A 19,210-nucleotide genomic window follows, 5' to 3' on the forward strand; every position below is an offset into this window, starting at 1 on the left:
ATTAAAGCGGGAGCCTTGTATCTTTCTTCCCCCACCACCTCTTCCATTTCTACATTTTAAATCAATCAATCAATCAATCAATCAATCAATGCACTTCTGTCAACAAACACCGCTTAAGAATTTCAATAAAAATAATGCCTGTAAGGTAGCTCATCAAAATAGCTGAGTATCAAAAGTACTCACAATTGGCCTGGAGAGTTGGTTCAGTGGTTAAAAGAGCTGGCTGCTCTTCCAGAGGACCCAGGTTCAATTCCCAGCACCCACATGGTGGCTCACAACTGTCTGTAACTCCAGTTCCAGGGAATCTGTCACCCTTACACAGACATACACGCAGGCAAAACACCAACGCACATAAAATAAAAATAAATCAACTATTTAAAAAACAAACATGAAAAATCTCAACTATATGAACAGTGATAGCCAAGCAGCATACATGCTGAAGTTTATAAGCATATGGTGGCCAAAGTTGGAGCCTTCTCCCCTAACTGAGAGGCCTGAATAGAGAACCACACCCCTCTGCTTTTGTTCCTGAAGCAGAGACACCCCATACATGGACGGCAAGACTTTTCATGCCTAACTTTCTATAAAGAAGCACAGGAATGAAAGGCTGTGATCACCAGTATTCAGACCATCTGACTCGCCGGCACACTGCGGTGGTGTTTTAAGTGAAAGGCTGTGATCACCAGTATTCAGACCATCTGACTCGCCGGCACACTGCGGTGTGTTTTAAGGCAGCCATGCTACCAACAGCCATGTTTATCCTGGTTCCTTACCCATGCCCATTCCAGGATGATAACCGGAGAAAGTAGGTGGGAACCCAAGGGAAATGTTGGACATCTCATACCTAATATGCTGATGTCTGAGGTGGACTGGGCCATCACAGTCTCATACCTGATATGCTGATGTCTGAGGTGGACTGGGCGATAAGCCGTCAAGATGGGAGAAAACAGCATACAGGAAGAAGAATTGATCAAAGTAGAGTTTTCCAGGTCTGACAGCTACAAGTTTATAGGAGCATGGTTTTTGAGATTCTAAAAGTGTCCCCAGTTGCCAAGAAGAACAAAAGCTAGAAAAAAGGACCAGGGGCTTTAACTGTGGTCCTTCCATGGGGAGAATGAATGGGACTCTTTCATATCTACTCACTGTGTTTATAAGATTTGGATTTTATTTTAAAAAAATGTTATATCCCAAAAATTAGAAATGTTTTACATTTACCTAGGTCAGGTCAATACCCTAGAGAAGGAAATGAGGGGATTTTAATCCTGGGAAGGCAGAGGATACAGTCCATGGTCTGGGAAGGCAGAGGACACAGTCTGTGGTCTGGGAAAGGGCGTAGTAATAAAAACAGCACCCCACCCCAACCCTGTGGATACTAATTGGCAATAAACATTCATTTATTTATTTACTTACTTACTTATTCATTTATTTATTTTGGTTTTTTGAGAGAGGGTTTCTCTGTGTAGCTTTGGAGCCTTTCCTGGAACTCACTCTGTAGCCCAGGCTGGCCTCAAACTCACAGAGATCCACCTGCCTCTGCCTCCCGAGTGCTGGAATTAAAGGCATGGGCCACCAACCACCCGGGTGTAAATAGTTTTTAAAAGTGGCTACAATATAAAAAGCTATTAATATACATTATTAAAATAGAAGTTGTGTAAGGTAGTAAATTATCCCAGGTAGCACTGCCTTGTTTTGAAAATAGACAAACAGTGTCTGGAAAGATGGCTCAGTGGTTAAGAGGGCCTCCTGTTCTTGCAGAGGACCCAAGAGTGGTTAACAGCACCCATGTCAGGTGGCTCCTAACTGCCTGTAACTGTAACTTCAAGAGCTCCAACCCCTCTGGCCTGTGCAGGCACCCGCACTCATGTGTGCAGACCACCCACCGCACATATACATATAATTATAAATTATTAAACTCTTCTTAAAAATAGAAAATAAAGCAGGAATAAAACAAGTATTGCCTAAAAATCTTTTATATAGAAAATTTGAAATACATTTTATTCTTTGACTTTCAGAAATTTAATAATTGAATGTCCTTCTAAAACAGTGTGAAAATTAAAACAAGAAATCCACATGGAAGAATTGAAGGAGTAGCAAGTTGCAGGACAGGCTGGTGGTGGACAAAGCTCTCTACTTCAATGAAAACTGTTTTCATTTTGACTTCCTTTTCAGACATCATAATTCTCGATTCCTGGGAACTGTCCCTTCATGACGCACATCCTGCTTAAATTTCAGGATACTCTCGGCTGTGGTTTGAATGCATCCCCCAGAGTTCAATGTGGAAATTTAATCCATAAATTCATACGTTAAAGGTGTCTGGAAGTGGGGATTTGGGAAATAAAAAAGATGGCATTGGTAGTTCTCTAGAAAGAAGAGGATAGACTTGAACTAGCAAACTTGTGCTGTGTCACTCTTCAATGCTCTTCACTGTATTAGACTACAACAAGAAGGCTCTCACCAAATGTCAGCGCCAGGTTCAGCATGCCAGCTTCCAGCTGGGAGCTACAGAGGCCTCTACTCTTCAGTCAAACAGTAGCAGCCTCAGGTATTTTGTTACAGCAACATAAAGATAAGACACCACATTCTTCAGGACGCTTCTCCTCTCTGCAGACACTTCTGAACTTCACTGCCTTGGCATTAAAACTGGGGCTTTTACGGCTTGGTTTAAAAATCTATTGTTGGTTCTGTTAAGGCTGTGAAGTCTACGGCATTCAGATCATGTGTATGATCCATTGGATTTATTATTCCAGAGCAGGTTTTTCCTCTGAGCTCTAGACCCACACCCATGCCTCAACCCATGTCTCTCAACTCAGATGCCTCAAGGTTACCTCAGTTCCCACATCTGAAAATGGACTTCAGTCCCAAGCCTGCTCTTCTGAGGGTCCCTTACTATGTGAGTGTACAGATGCTGAATGAAGTTAGACAGACAGGTCAAGGTTTGGGGCTTCCTGACTCTCCCCTATACACTCTGCCCTCACCTAGGCCTCTGGACCAGGGTCCTTGCTAATCCACACAGAGCCTCTAGGCCTGTCCCCTGCCTTCTGTTCCCCTGCACTTTTCTTTTTTTTTTTTTTTTTTTTTTTTTTTTCGAGACAGGTTTCTCCTTTGCGCCTTTCCTGGAGCTCACTTGGTAGCCCAGGCTAGCCTCGAACTCACAGAGATCCGCCTGCCTCTGCCTCCCAAGTGCTGGGATTAAAGGCGTGCGCCACCACGCCCGGCTCCCCTGCACTTTTCTTGCCTGGCTCCTCTCATCTGCTCTTCCTGAACTACAAGGGCCCCTTCCCCTCCAATTCCTGGCCTTTGCATTTACTCCTTTTCTTCCCTAAGGGGAAAAATGTTCCCTTCATCTCTTCATTCATGTCATTATCATTTGATCTTCAAATCAAATATAACTTTTCAGGGAAAACTTTTCTGACCTCCCAGGCAGGGGGTACGTCCCACAGACACCTTCCTGGACTACTCCATTTCAATAATGTCTTCCTTTATTCTCTGGATACCGAGCCATAGTGTGTGAAAACAAAGAGGCCCAGAGTTGTGTCCAGAAAGAAAAAAAAATGGCTGCTGTGGCTAGAATGTCCCCATCAAAAGTTTATCTTTCAGAAGCTTAATCCTCGAACGAATATTTGGGGAGATACTCAAACAGGCTGAGGCCATATGGGTGACCTCCCATGATGGCATTAGTGTCCTTATGAGAAAGACTCTTGCTCCATCTCCATGGGCTAACTTGCTCTCCATCAAGTTGTGGTACAACAAGAAGTCCTCATGAGAGGCGGAGCCAAGCCAAATGCTCTTGAACTTCTCAGACTGGAACCTTGAACAAAATGGACTTACATTTTTATAAAATATCCAACCTTGGCTACTTTGCCATAGGCACAAAAGAGACAAAAAACAAGTCAAAACAGTGTCTTTCCCATATTATAAATAAACTTTTGCTAGGTGACCAATTATTATGTATCATAAGTTCCCCAAAGTCCTAATTTTCATGTAGGTAACACTATCTTGTTTGGACACTTGAGCAGGAACAAGGTCCTCTTCAGAACTGTGTTTCTGGAGACAGGGCCTTGGTTCACCCACAAGCCTGCTTTTGTAAAGGCAAAGGAGGATTTTACTTTTTAATGACACTCGTCCCTCTGAACTAGAGCCAGCCACAGCTGGACGATCCATCTGAGTCCTTGAGTCTCATTTGTTAAGGTGCATTTGTTAAGACAATAAACACCTGCTGCCTAGGAAGTTTTCTTACCTTGTTCTTTGACCAGTGTCTACAGTTTGCTTTGCAAATAGATGAAGCCCTGGTTGTTCACTCAACAGCCACAGTTTTTACTTACATTGCAGACCAACTGTCCAGAAATGCAGACTGTGGCTGCCTCGAATGCTCAGCTTGCAAACTCTACCTTTGTGAAAACAGAAGGACATACTCAGTTTGGTTCTGACACCCAACACTACATGTGGCTACAAATTCTCCATGTGGATGCTGCTGCATGGAAACTAGACTTTAGTAGAGATAATCACCTACAAGGCTTATCAGGGGTTGTGGAACTTGTCCATGGCTAAAATGTTTGGATAACATTAAAAAGTATAGAAGAAGTCAAACAAGCACTACATTGTTATGTATTTGCTTTTCAGATGCCCTGCCCTCAGGCTGTTATTGTTTTCAGGATCCATGGAACTAATGAGAATGTTCTTTGCTCAGAGGAGGAAAACAAATAGTTTCATGGGACCATACAAGGATCTAAGGAACTCTTTGTTGGTTGGGACTGAGGTAAATTTAGGCCAGGAGACACCCTAGAAAAGTCTAATAAAGTGTCTCATCCTACCTAAAAAGAGGACAACCAAATAGATGCTGCAAAAGATTTTCTGAAGCAATGAGAAGTTTGTGGAGCTGTAGAGATGGCCCAGTGAATAAAGTGCCAGCCATGTATGTGTGAGGAACTGAGTTCAAAACCCCAGTGTTAAGGACATAGAGACAGGTGGCTCCCAAAACTCACTGGCCACACAGCCTAGCCAACTGGTGAACTCCAGGTTCATGGAAAGACTTCGGTCTCCAAAACTAAGGTTAACCATGATAAAAGAGAAGCTGATGAAAACCTGGACCTCAGACACACCCATCATAGGCATACATACACAAACAGATACCATACACGCACACATATACAAAGAGACGTACAGAAGCATACAAACACAAACAACATACCACACTCTCCCTCACACACACAAACACAAACCATACACATGCAAAAATATACCATGCATACACACATACAAACACACACACACACAGACACACACACTAAAAAATGTGTAACATACAGGAAGAAAATGTTTAAGTAACTATATACGTACAGATACAATTTGTAATTATAATATATGAAGCACCCAATGAGGAATGAGGAATTTCTTCCTGGTAGGTGATAGCTCTGAGGCTACAGCACTCAGACAAGAACACAGGCTAGAGAAGGAGTGGATCTGGTGGAGAGAGGGGTGGAAGGCGCAGAAACTGCCGTCCGGATATAGTGTATGAGAGAAGAATCTATTTCCAATTCAAAACAAGAAAATAGATAAATAAACCACAGGCTCCATTCCTGCTCTAGCGTCTGCTTCCTGAAAGACGCTGTTCAAATGAAATGACAGACAGACACTGAGGATTCTTTACCATTGTGTTTCTGATAAAAGTTTTATTTCCTGATTAGATCAAGAACCTCAAAGCCCAGTAGCCCAGGGGTTTAAATTTCACCAAAGAGGTAGTACATTCTGGAAAATGAACACCAGAAAAAGGGGGTGGCATCACTGAAAGCAGATGTGCTGGAAATGTAAACTGAAAAATTATCCTGGTGAGTGATGGTGAGCAAAGGAGCCCCTGCAACTCTCCAGTCCTGAGTAGAGTGGGAAACGTGACAGACACTTCGGCACAAGCAAATGACATGTTTGTTGGTGCTGATCACTTAGTTACTTATCTAAGAGAAGAATAAAAAAAAAGGTTTGTTCATAGAAAGGCTTGCACATGACTGTTCACAGCAGGCTTTAAATAAAGCTTGCTCAAAACTGGAAAGTCCCCATCAGAAGCCATGTGGGCAAACAAATTGTGGTACATCCACAACAAAAGAAAACTACACAGCAATAAAAACAAATGAGGTAACTACATAAAAACAGCATGAACGAGCTCTTAATGATCCTGACTGAAGAAAGTCAGACTCAGAATTATGGAGACAAAGACTGACAGCAGTGCAGAGACAGGCGGAGAGATTCAGGAAGAGATGGTAACTGTTTTAACTTGTGATCAAACTCTAGAAAAACATAAACGAATATACGGTGATAGAAAGCAGGTCAGTGGCTGCCTGGTGATAGCACGGCGTGATGGGCGGGGGTGGGGGAAGTGGAAAAGAGGGCAAAGGTCTTGAAGACACTGTGGAAGTGACAGAATGCAGGTCAAGTTTTATCATGGGAATATGTATAGTTTATTGTGTGTCAATTACTCCTCAATAAACTTGCTCTTAAACTACAAAAAAAAAAATACATAAAAAGGAAATAAAGAATGCCAACAGACAAATATTATAAGGAGAAGCCAACCATTAAAACCCACAGAGCCATGCCGCCCCATGGTCAAGCATGCAGAGGGAGAGACAAAAGATGATACAATCAGCACATTGTGTGAGGCTGCCATAGTCTGAGGTGGTCTGTTTGCTATCAGATTATTTTTAGAATTTTTTTATGTATTCTTTGACAACTTCATACATGTATACAATGTACCTTAATCATATTCAACCCAAATCTTTCTTCCCACTTCCCCCAGATCTTGGACCTCCCCACATACTGCTTCCTCTCACCTTCATGTGGCCATCATGGCGGTCATGAATGTCCTCCTCCTCCTTGTGCTCCTCATTCTCCCTGTGTTCCTCCTCCTCCTCCTCCTCCTCTTCTTCGGTTCAGTTAGTGCTTTCTGCATGCATATGGGTTTGGAGCCATCCCCCAGAGCATGGGCAACCTACCTGCAGGCAGGACTCTGAAGAAAAATGAGTCTCCCTTCCCAGAAGCCATGCATCACCAGTAGCTCCTCAGCTAGGAGTGAAGTCTCCTAAGCCCCTCACCCATACATGCTGTAGTGTTGCCTGGCTTGATCACGTGTGAATAACCACAGCTGCTGGGAGCTGGTGAACACAATGGACATATCCAGAAGACAGCAAGCATGTCACTACATTCCTCCCCGTGCCCTAGCTCTTACACTCTTTCTCCCCTCTCTTCCATGATGTTCCCTAGGCCTGGGAAGAGTTGATATAGATATCTCATATAGAAGTGAGCACTAAAGAGTCTTGCAACAGTTATGAGTCTCTGCACTAACCTCTGTGAGATGCAAAAAATAAGCTTTGAGGATGAGAGCATTACTAATCTATACATACAAACACAAATATTTAGGAGGCAGTTGGACAACATGCCAATTTGATCAGAGGAAACTGCATTTTCTAGACTCCCTTGTTCTGGGATCCAGATGGATTTTAGTCATTGTTCATGATGGTGGAAAACCAGCAGAATCCAGAGTTGGTAGACCTAAGACACATCTGAACTCCAACTCTGCCTCTTGTGGCCCGACCAAGGAAGCTCAGGTTTTTCCTGTGCTTCTCCTGTTAGTAGGCAAAGCTCCCTTCCTGGGGCTTCCAAGTGGCCCCTCCATAGTTCTCCTTCCTACCAGAGCAATGCACGCTGAGCTCCTCATATCGCCCCTCCACTTCTGAACCACTTAAATCAGCAGCAACTGACCACCCTCTCCAGATGCTCGATACCCCCTGTCCTGTACCTTCTTAGCGCTCCCTCCGAGGATATCACAGATTCCCTGTATTGAATTCCATCTCAGATACCTAGAGTGGGTTTTCATTTCTAGCCCAACTATGAATTGATAATCAGAGGGATGGCTTCCTTAATTATTATTTAAGTGTTTAAATATTATTTAAAACAGAAGTGGTATGGTTGATTGAAGGCAGTAACATTGTGTTCTCAAATAATATTCAAGGAGTGTGGTACAAAATTATATAACAAGCACCTAATTTTATGTGAAAGATCTGTATTTAAAAAGCGCTAGCCCATATCATCAATGAGAATGTGAAATGGCATGGTCACTATGCCAGAAAATATAGTAGTTGCTTATAAAGATCAGCATATATTACAATAAAGTCCAGCTATCTCATTATTGGAGCATTATCCTATAAATGTGAAATGCATTCTGTCGCTACGATTTATACACTGACATTCAGTATTATTTTTGCAGTCTCAAACTTTAACCACCCTAAATGACCTACGAATAAGAGGCTAATCTATGGTGCAGCCATATCAGAGAATAGTCCTAGGAATTAAAAATATAAATGATTGACACACAAACTTGGACAGTTCAGGAATATTACACAGAGTAAAAAAATGAGCAATCTCAGCACAATGTAGCATCAGTGATGGAGAACGGACCAGCGGGTGTGCAAGGCTATGGCCAGGGAGAGTGTGACAGAGAGGTAGCACAAAGCAGCTTCTTCGTGTTGGTGGAACAATTCTGCATCCTAGTGCGGTTACCGTTGCTGAAATCTGGACACAGGATGCAATTTCAAAGAAATATATGCTCACAAGCAAAAACGTCTCTGGAAACTGATGGACTCCAGCTGAGGCGGAGTGACAGGGTTGGACGGTTGGCAATGTGTTGATCTTGACAAAGTGCCGTGTCGGTGTGAGAGCCGTTGATGGAGAATGCAGTGAGGGGAGGGCTCATGGGAATTCTAGGTGCTGGTTTTTCACCTTCTGTTAATTTTAAACTACTTCAATATTAGAAAAAAATTATAATTAAGAACACATGAAATATGAGTACCTTTGAGTAATTAGGGCACTGGTAATTTCTACGTTCATTTTACATTTTTTAATTTTTCACACTGCAATGTACAGGTGTTACTTTTACAGCTAAGCTAAAGCCATGTGTATGTAATTAGTGATATCAAGACATACCGATTAACATGTATAGGAAGGGTTCATTAAAAAATAGGTATGTGCAATTTTTTTGATGTCAGAATGGAGATGAAGTTGTAGGAAAAAAATATTACTCTTTACACACCAGGAGAGAGAGGAGAAATAAAAAACTCAAGCTAGTTTTATTTTGCTTTTTAAAATGTAGAGATATTTGTGTGTGCTTGCTTATTACAAAAAGACATTGCATTTATTATTTTAAATGTTTAAAGTAAATATATGAAGCATGAGGGTTAGTGTTGTCAACTTGACGAAATCTATACTAATTCAGGAGCTGGGCCTCTGAGCACATCTGTAGAGGATTATCCTGATTATTAGATGAGGAGGAAAGGACTCCCTCATTGTGGGTGGCACCATTCACTAGATGGGGCTCCTAAACTGTGAAAGAATGGAGAAACACATGGATCATCAGCCCGCACTAACTCATAGCTCTCCGAGCTGGACTAAGGATGTAACGCGACCATCTCCTTAAGCGCCTGCCTTTGTGACTTTCCTGCAATGTCAGACTGTAACCTTGAATTGTGGTCCAAATAAACCCTTTCTCCTGTAAATTGCTTTTGACTTATCACACAGACAGAAATAAATGAAGACAGGGGGCTTTAAATATTGGTTTAATTTACATACTTCTTTAAAATATCTTGTTACATAATTTGCCTCTTTTAGTGTCATTGGAAAAAATTATAATTTATACTAAGTGGAAATTTTACATATGGTGCTGCTAAGATAAGAATTTGAAATAGAATATATCATGAGCCAAATTATCACCTGTGGAAAAAAAGATGGAAAATCAGACATTGTGATACTATACGTGTTTTATGAGTAAATGTCTGTGCCTTCATGAGTTTATATGTATCATGTGCATATAGGTGCCTACAGAGACCAAAAATGGATGTTTGGCTACCCTTGAACTATTGCTACAGGAGTTGTGAGTCTCCAAATAGGTGTGAGTCATCTCTCTAGCTCCATGTCAAAATATTATAAATAAAAAAATAAGCATCTTTGTACCTTTAAATACATATGTGCTCATTTTATAGACAGTATTTTGTATTGAATATTTATTCTGGGCCAAGAATATGTCCAATGTCTATATACATAAAATGTGTACATGCTTAAGTAAAAGTTAAAAGGCACAATGAAAGTTAAAAATTCATTTTAAAACAAATTATTCTCTTGAAAAGCAGCCATGTGAAGCAAAATTTAACACCTGTGTTAAAAATGTTTGCAATCGATTGTGAAAGGCAGAGAATTTATTACAAAATATTGTAGGGTTACAGAGTTCAAGTAAAAAACAATGAGATTCCTGACCGGGTCTGAGACTCTGGGTCCTGGAAGACCCAACCCAGGATAACTTTGACTGTTGATAATGGCTGGTCTGCCCAGCAGGCTGTACCTTTAGGTTTTATAGGGGTTTGCTGTTCTGCACTAGTTTACTGTGAGATAAGTATCCCAGTTATCCTCGAACTCTTCATGTAGCCCAGGATAGCCTTCAACACACCATCCTCCTGTGTTAGCCACCCAAGTTCTGGGCTCACAAATGTGAAGACAACACCCAGCTCTAGTCTCAGGCCTTCAGAGCTCCACCCACCACACTTTGAATGTCAGAACTACAATGTCTCTGCTCTTGGCTTGCTGACAAAGCAAATGAAGCTGGCCTTATTCATTGCTTATTTATACATTTTCTAAGCTCAGACAACTGTGATCTTCTGATGTTTTATGTGTTCGAGGGTTAAAGTCAACCTTGAGGCTAGATGGGGACCAGGTAGCTCCTTGGGTTTTGTAATGAGATCATCCTCCATGAATCCCAGAAGTAGCCTCATACTTGAGCAGACAAATTGAAGAATGACAGCACCTATCAGCTCCTTGAGATTTTTCTGTTGCTCTGGTTGTGAGAGACTTCTCAATTAGTAAGCGATATTTCAATTAATTTCTTGAGAATAACTTCCATTATCACCCATCCCTTTCCCTATCTTGTCAAAGGGACTCATTAACACACTGGGGACCATCCTTCCTTTGAGCTCTGGCTTGATGGCTTAGCAGCGATGTGACCTTTAGTGGATTACTGAAAGAGCATTTACTTCACAAATATGCTGACGTTTTAATTATGTTATGCTCCCCCATGCCTGGGAAAACACAGGCACCAATAAATATTTGTTGAGTCTGAAGTCCAAAAGCAAAGGATCTGGCAAATGGGTCCTCTCTCTAGAAGTGATGTAACAAAGACGGTTGATGGAACATTAATTTGCTCTTAAAGAAATTAACTCTGTTTGTTATTTCTTTACCGTTCTCTTTTTGCTGGTTTGGGGAGGGGTAGTCTTGTACTCCTGGTATTTTACAATTTAATCATCCCCAGTAGAAGGCCAGTTTTGTGTTTCTAGCTCTGCTTTTATTTGGCTGCTGAGTTTTGGGTTACTTGAGAGCCGTATCTTTTTCTTAAACACAGGAAAACTGGATGTAATTTTATAGTCACTAAGTGAACAATTATTTACTCAAATTGATACTTGGAAAGCTTTGCCATGCCCATGATGCCTATTCAAGAAGCCTTGATGGGAATGAGGTGACGCTCTTTGCCCTCTGTGTGGCTTGGAAGAATGTGGTAATAATACTCAAAATGAAGCCTGCCTTCAGTGACCACCCCTGCTTCTCTCTCTATCTCTTTCTGTTTCTCTCTGTGTGTCTCTCTCTGTCTCCCTGTCTCTCTCCCTCTCTCTGGCCCAAATGACCGGGAAAGGGTGAGCCATATATCAAGACATATACTTATATACACTTCCCTACAGCGAGAACAGCTGGACCTCCCTGTCTTCCCTCCCTGAGTAGCCAATACACTCACACATCCTGCCTTTGCTCTCCATGGGACAGAGAAGGTGCTCTATTTGTGTTCTGGGATCAGTCCTTTTGGGAACAAGGAAGATAAGAGGAAGGGGATGCTGTGGATTCCTCCAAGCTCAAAATCTGTCAGCCATAGCCTTGGACCACCAAATGCCCCCAAGACTCCACCAGGTTGGAGTCCTCAAACAGAGCCTGGAGTCAGAAGGGCTTCTTCTGGCATTGCCTCACGTCACATAACAGTTCAAGTTACCAAAAGCATGCTGAGGTTACTCCTGCCTCTTGCAACATAGAAATTCAGGCAGGGGATAAGGTTACGTTCTGAGAGTGTGTGGTTTATTTATTTGTACTGTGTTAATGGTGTCAGCTCTCTGAGGGTGTCTCCCTGAACCACGGTCCCCATTGCAGCTTCCTGTTCTGGTTTCTGTTTAACAGGCTTCAAAGCTTATTGTCTCCTGGGGTTCCAACATGGTATCAGTTATGTCTATCTCCTCACCACTCCCTGTATTTTGTATTTACTACCCTGATAGTCTGGTGTCTCTTGTCTCCACATGCAGGGCACAGTGTCAGCCTCTCTAACATGTAGGGGCCACTGTTGTACAATAAAAGTTGTTTCTGCTACAGGATTCAGCCTTCCTGGGTCCCTTATCTGTCCCTGGTTCCTGGCTGTGGTGTCTGCTGATCTGTGACATCTCCCATAAGCTTTGGGATGGGATAAACCCAGTAAAATTTTCAAGGAATTTTCTTCTACCTCTCATGATGTCCGGGCTTCTTTCTTTTTATCACCTTTCAACTCTTCATCACCTATACAGCGTCTGTAGCTAGGAACCAATTGAGAGACTACTGGAGGGCTGGTCCTTCTCTCCTTTAACAACTTTGATAAGGTCTACAGAATAACCACCACATTGCATAATCGTTGGTGTTTCTGATTCAGGTAAAAACACCTCTGGCTGACGCAAACAGCACGGGTGTTTTCCACACAGCAAAGTCAGTTCTTGTGTTGGGACAACTTTGCATTCCCTTCCATCTCAGGTCACCTCTGCTCTTGGTCTCGAGTGGCAGGGACTCTTTGGGGAAGGCTGATCTGCCTTCACTTTGGTGACCCTTGACAGTTCTCCCAAAATAGGCATTTTTCAGCCTGCGCTGCCTTAAACACATGCATCAGACTTGCCCACATTTTTGCAGCAGGAAGTAATAACAACAGGTAGAATACTTGATCAAAGTCTGGAGTCCTATAAAAGGCCCTGCACAGTGGTGTGCCATCTCTGCACTTGGTGTCCAGTTCACCCTGTTGGATGCTGTCTCAGACCCTTCTCTTGTCAGTGGCCGAACACCAAGGTTGTTGGGCTTATCACACAAAGCCCCACTGGTGATGGGGAACAGGTCGAGACAGACTTTAGATTTTTTTTTAAGAGACTGAACTTTAAAGTGTTTGAATTTCTAAAGACTGTGGGATTTTTAAGGTTCGTAAAATGTTTTATATGGTGCTATTGATATTAATGTGTGATCTTGGGAATGAAACAAGAAAGGAAAGGTTATGGTTTAATAATATGTATATATGTTATGGAATAATAATATGTTAATATGTTTGTATGTCAAGTTGAAAAGGAGTCAATTGTCCTGGCTAGTTTTATGTCATCTTGATACAAGATAAAGTTATCTGAAAAGAGAAAACCTCAGTTGAAAAATGCCTCCATAGGATTCAGCTGTCAAGCATTTTCTTAATTATTGATCAATGAGGGGGAGTCCAGCCCATTGTGGGTGGGGCCACCCCTGGGCTGGTGGTCCGGGGCTCTATAAGAAAATAGGCTAAGCAAGTCATGTGGAGCAAGCAAGTAAGCAACACCCCTCCATGGCCTCTGCATCGGCTCCTGCCTCCAGATTCTGCCCTTTGTGAGCTCCTGTCCTGAACAGTGATATGGAAGTGTAAACCAAATAAACCCTTCCCTCCCCACGTTGCTTTTTATTCATGGTGTTTCATAAAAACCCTAAGTAGGACAGGGACTAACTTTTAACTTCTCCACTTTCATTACTTCACAGGAGGGGGAAGTAATGAAAGTGGAGAAGATGGGGATGTAATCCCCATTGTTCCAGGCACCACAGCTGTAACAAACAGTGAGGAAGTGCCCTCTGGGCTCTTTGAACTTCCCTTCTGACTGACCATGCAACCCATAGAGCACCCTAAGGAAGGGGAATCTTTGCTTTCTTCTCAACTCCTTATCTCCACTTCAACTATACTATGCTTTATCTATACTATGCTGATGAGAGCCCCTCCTGCTACCCAACTACTATGTTCTTAGAGCAGATGCTGGACAAACATCAAGAAAACTGTGTGGAGACAGTATGTTGACTTTCTTGCCTGGGTGTTCCTTCCATCCCTCAGATGTTACCTGATGATCTCAAGAGAGTATTTGAATGCTGGTATAAGCAGAGTAAGTGACTCCAAGTCCCTCCAGACACTATGATGTCTCTTGGGACAATTTTATCCTAACTTCTGAGGTCTCTGGATGCATTCTGATGACACTCTAGAAAAATCACTTATGGCCACTGATGTGGCAAGTGCCTCTATGAAGGATCATTTGGTCCAAATTCTTTCAAAACCATTGTATCTGTTAACTTGTCATCAATGAATAATAACTCTTGGCTCCTTCTCCAGTACACCTTGGTCCTAACATTTTAGGGGAAAGCTTTAAACCTATCAGAAAAGCAATGTACACTCTAAACAGCTGGAACAGGGGCCATCCCCAGGGAAAGCCAGCATTAGCAGGAGAAGGAAAGAGCTCCACGTGGTGCTGGGAGCTTGATTGATACTGACAGCTGTCCCAGTAGAAATGACATGACGTTTCAAAATCACTTCCACTACTGTTGTGACTCAGCAACCTGGGAGCCTCTGTGAACTAGGCTATTAGAAAGCTCAGACCCAGTGTTATGGGACTATATGCTGAAGCCTAACTGGCAGACTTCTGGGAGACTATAGGAAAGAAAGTTTGAATTACATTTGCCCAGCATTCGGGGAGCCAAAAACCCATCAGCAACCCAAGTCTACACCTGAACTTTCAATAGAAAACAAGGAAAATGTATGACTGGTGACCGTAGCCCAGAGGTGGGCCAACACCATTCCCAAAGGGAAGGAAGTTGCCGCGGCCACCTGTGAAGTGCTGCCCACAGACAAGGACAGCATCCCCAATCTGATCACCCAAAGGATAGCTCAGAGAGGAGTATGGGCAGTCTGTCTCAGAGGAACACTGCCCAATGGCCAGTAGGAGTCTACAGCCTGAGGAAGACCCACAAGAGGGGCCAGAGACAATCTATCAGTCAGGCCAGTTATTTTCCATAGCCTATTTCTCCACCTGGTTCACAGTCTTCTGTGCCTAATCCACCAATGGCATCTCAGCAGGGCAGCTCAGTCCTACCCTATTCTTGCCCTGTATCACTTTGCATGGTCCTCTTTACTCTTTCCCTTTGCCTTCCCCTCCTCCAAATAACACCCTCTGGCTTGGTTCACAGGCTCTCTAAAAACTGGAACTGCTCTGCTTTCATGCACACTATATCCTACTTCTCTATCTTCTAGCCAAAACTCCTCCGCTCGCCCCTTTTGGACCATACAGTTCCTATATACTGTGTGTCCACATACTATATGTTTTTTCTCCTCAGCTTCTATCATCCCAGCTAAGCACTAATTTTTCTATGTGTTTTTCTTTCTTTTCTTCCTACTCAGTATCATCAATACCACTTCACCACCTAAAATGATGAGTGCGGAAAAGATGGCTGTTTTCATATTGGTTCTGCCCTGGAATTTTGACAGTTGTTACAGACAGCATTCTAATTTCAAATGAAAACTAAGGCTAGAGTCTGGTACTCTGAACCAATAAAAGAGAGAGAAAAGTGCAACTCAACCCTACCTTAACTTACTGAACATCATAAACACATCCACTAAAGAAGAGAGGTGATCTAAATAAATTCAACCAATAACCAAACTCCTGATGTACATGTTCCAAGGCAAAAACATGAGTAATGTGAAAAATCAAGACAACATGTCTCTCATAAAACTGTCAATGCAGAGTAATGCCAACCCCCAATAAGAGTGAGCCAGACAAAATTCCAGACAAATCAGTCAAAAGAATGAGTATTCAAAGAAGTGAAAAAAGAACACAAACACCTGAATGAGTTCCAATTTCATGAACTAACGACTGAATAAAAGAAGGAAGTCAGTTCAGAATGTTAAAATGGAATTCAGTAATGGTATAGAAACATAAATGAAATCAACAAAACTGAAATAAAGCTTGGAATGAGAAATTTCACCAAATCAAATGAAAGGCTCAGAGGAAAGCCTCACAAATGGAATGGATCATGAGGAGGACAAAATATCAGACCTGAAAACAACAGGAGAACTGGTACATCTGGTCAAAGACAATTATATTTTTTTCTTTTTCTTTTTCTTTTTCTTTTGAGATTATAATATAATTGCATAATAATATATTTTTAAAGTTACTTAGCTTTATTTTTATATACTTATATGAAATTGTTTAAGTTACTGAAACATGGAAGATCTTTGGGAAATCATAAAAAGACCAAATCTAACAATTATGGGCACAGAGGGGGAAATTTTCACATCAATGGCATAAAAATATTATTGTGGTATTTTATTGGTACTTAAATGTGATTTTCATTGTATGTTAATAATAAAGTCGCCCAGGGGTCAGAGCTATTAGAGCCATAGCAAGAGTGTGGTGTTGGTGGCGGTGGCACACACCTTTAGTTCCAGCACTCGGTAGAAGAGCTAGGTAGATCTCTGTGTGTTCAGGGATACAGCCAGCATTGGAGACATATGCCTTTAAGACTTGAAGGGCGGTACTTACAGGCAGTGACAAGGCAGTCATGTGGTTGGGTTTACAACCAATGAGAAGGCAGAACAGAAAGACTATTTAAGACAGACAAACAGGAAGTAGCTCTCTTTCAGGGAAGCTAGGAGCACTGCAGGAGGTAAGATTTTAGCTCTGAGCTCTGACCTCTCGGCTTTTTCTTTTACATTGGTTCTGTGTTTCTTATTTTAATAAGACGGTTGGTTACATCTACATCTGGCGCCCCACGTTGGATGCCAGATGTAGATGTAACCAACCGTCTTATTCATCTACAAAATATTGTCAATATAACTATTGTAAAAAATTTCTAAAATCTAGGGTAGAGAGACCCAACCCAGTACAAAAGACATTATAACCCCACATAGACAAGACCAGAAAAGAAAGCCTCATGTTATTTCATAGTTAAAACAATAAATATGTAAAATAAAGAAGTTGTATTGAATGTTGCAGAGACAGGAACATTATGTCATATGTGACAGCAAACACTCAAGAATAACAGCTTATTTCTCAACAGAGGCTTAAAAAGCCAGAGGGCCATGGAATGATACACTTCAAGGACTAAAACACTGCAACTAACAATCCAGGTTATTATACTCAGCAAAACAACCTATCATGACTGATGGAGAAAGAAAAAGATCACATAATAAACACAGACCAAGGGATTTTACAACCAGTAAATGAGTTCTACAAATACTGGGAAAAATTCTTCAGACTGAAAATAATGATAAATGGGAAAAACCAAAATACATTAGAACAGTAGTTAATCAAATGAGGATTAGGAAAACAAAATACTATAAAAATCAATAAAGTGATAAGAATTAACACACACCTTTAAATAATAATTCTGAATATTAATTATCTCAATTATCCAACCAAAGAAACAGAAGATTGGATTAAAAAGAAGGATCCATCTATTTGTTATATCTAAGAAACACACCTGACTCTAAGGATAGACACAGTCTTAGGGTGAAAAGGATATTCCAAAATATATGAAACTAGGAGATAAGCAGGTGTTACTATTCTAGTACCTGAAAAAAAAATCAACTTCAAGCCAAAACTTGTCAGAAGAGCTTTTAAGAACTATAACTTCACACTGATTAAAGGAGAAATTCATCCATCAAAAGAACATTACAATTCTAAGCATATACACATACACTATGCATTCTACTTCATAAAACAAATACTATGGAATATAAAGTCACAGAATAACACCCAACACAGTAACAGTGAGTGACTTCAATAACCCACTCTCACCAATAGAAAGGTCATCCCTACAAAAAAGATGATGAGCAGAGAAACATCAGTTAAATGACATCATAGATAAAACAGGCTTAATGGACATCTATAGAACATTTCACCCAAATATTGCAGAACACACGTTTGTCTCAGCAGACCATGTAACTTTCTCTAAAGAAGATAATATGATAGGACACAAAGCAGCTTTCAAGAAATACAGGAAAATTGAAACATCACATTATATTCTATATGACTAGAATGAAATAAAGCCTAAAATCAACAGCAAGAGAAACTACAGAAAATTTACAAACTCATGGAGGTTAAACAATAAACTATTAAATGATAATCATCTTCAAAAATCAAGAAGTAAATAATAATGTCCTAAAATAAAAAGAAAATGAAACACAGCATACTAAAACCTATAAGATACCAATAAGTGCAGCCCAGAGACTCTTACATGTCTGCATCAAAAAGTCAAAAAAAATTTAAACAAACTTAAGATGAGTCATATCCAGAAGCAGTACATATACAAAGAAACCATTAATATTAGTATTGACATTAATGAAACATTTTAAAAGCACAATGCAAAAAATCAATTAAATGAAAAGTTGGTTCTTTGAAAATGTAAGCAAGATAAATTCTCAGTCAAACTGACCTAAAGAAAGAGAAAGAAGATCCTAATTAATAAAACTAGAGATAAAAAGGTATGTTATGACAGATACCAATAAAATACATATACTCCACTAAGAATTCCACAAAAATTCCATATTTTTACACTTAAAAACATATATTGCACTAAATTGAAAAACCTAAAAGAAACTGATGAATTTCTTGGTGTATATTAATCTCCAAAGTCAAAACATGATGAGATTATTTAAACAAAGCTATTAAAAGTAATAGAATTGCAACAGTAATCTTATAAAGTCCCAACTAAAAAAAATGTCCAGACACAGATGGAGTCACTGTAGAATTCTACCACCCTTAAAGAAGAACCAATAGGTTCATTCTTAAATTATTCAACAAAATAGGCAAAGGAAAGCACTGCCCCAAGTCTCCTTTTACTAAGCCAACATCACCCTGGCACAAAACCAGATGAAGGTAACACACACACACACACACACACACACACACACACACACACACACACACACAAAGGAAAGAAAAGAAAATTACCAACCAATCACCCTGATGAAGACAGATGCTAAAATTCTCAATAAAATCCCTGTAAGTTTGTTTTTTAAGAGCACACCAAAAAGATCATTAACCATGATCAACTTGTCTTCATTCCAGAGATGCATAGGTAT

This window comes from Peromyscus leucopus, chromosome 8b (genome assembly GCF_004664715.2).
Source record: "Peromyscus leucopus breed LL Stock chromosome 8b, UCI_PerLeu_2.1, whole genome shotgun sequence".
Classification (NCBI taxonomy): Eukaryota; Metazoa; Chordata; class Mammalia; order Rodentia; family Cricetidae; genus Peromyscus; species Peromyscus leucopus.